Consider the following 296-nt stretch of genomic DNA (forward strand, 5'->3'; position numbering starts at 1 on the left):
CGCGCGCCCGCCCGCCCGCAGCCGGCGCTCGCGCCACCACAGCGCCTGCGCGGGGACTGCCTCGCGCCCGCTGTAGGGGAGGGCGGGAAAGCGGTCGCTCTCCCGGTTGGGCCCCGCTGACGCGCCCGGGCCGGGAGTTGGGGCGGGGGGGGAGGGAGCGGTGAGGGCGCGGGGAGAAATGGCCAGCCTGACCCCCGCGGCCGCCTCTTCCCCCGCCGGCGCCACATCCCGTAGCAAGAAGCGCCCGGCGAGCCCAGGCACCGGCGGCGGCCCCGCCAAGAAAAAGAAAGCGACGG

The sequence above is a fragment of the Calidris pugnax genome, unplaced genomic scaffold, assembly GCF_001431845.1.
Source record: "Calidris pugnax isolate Ruff unplaced genomic scaffold, ASM143184v1 scaffold13, whole genome shotgun sequence".
Taxonomy (NCBI): Eukaryota; Metazoa; Chordata; class Aves; order Charadriiformes; family Scolopacidae; genus Calidris; species Calidris pugnax.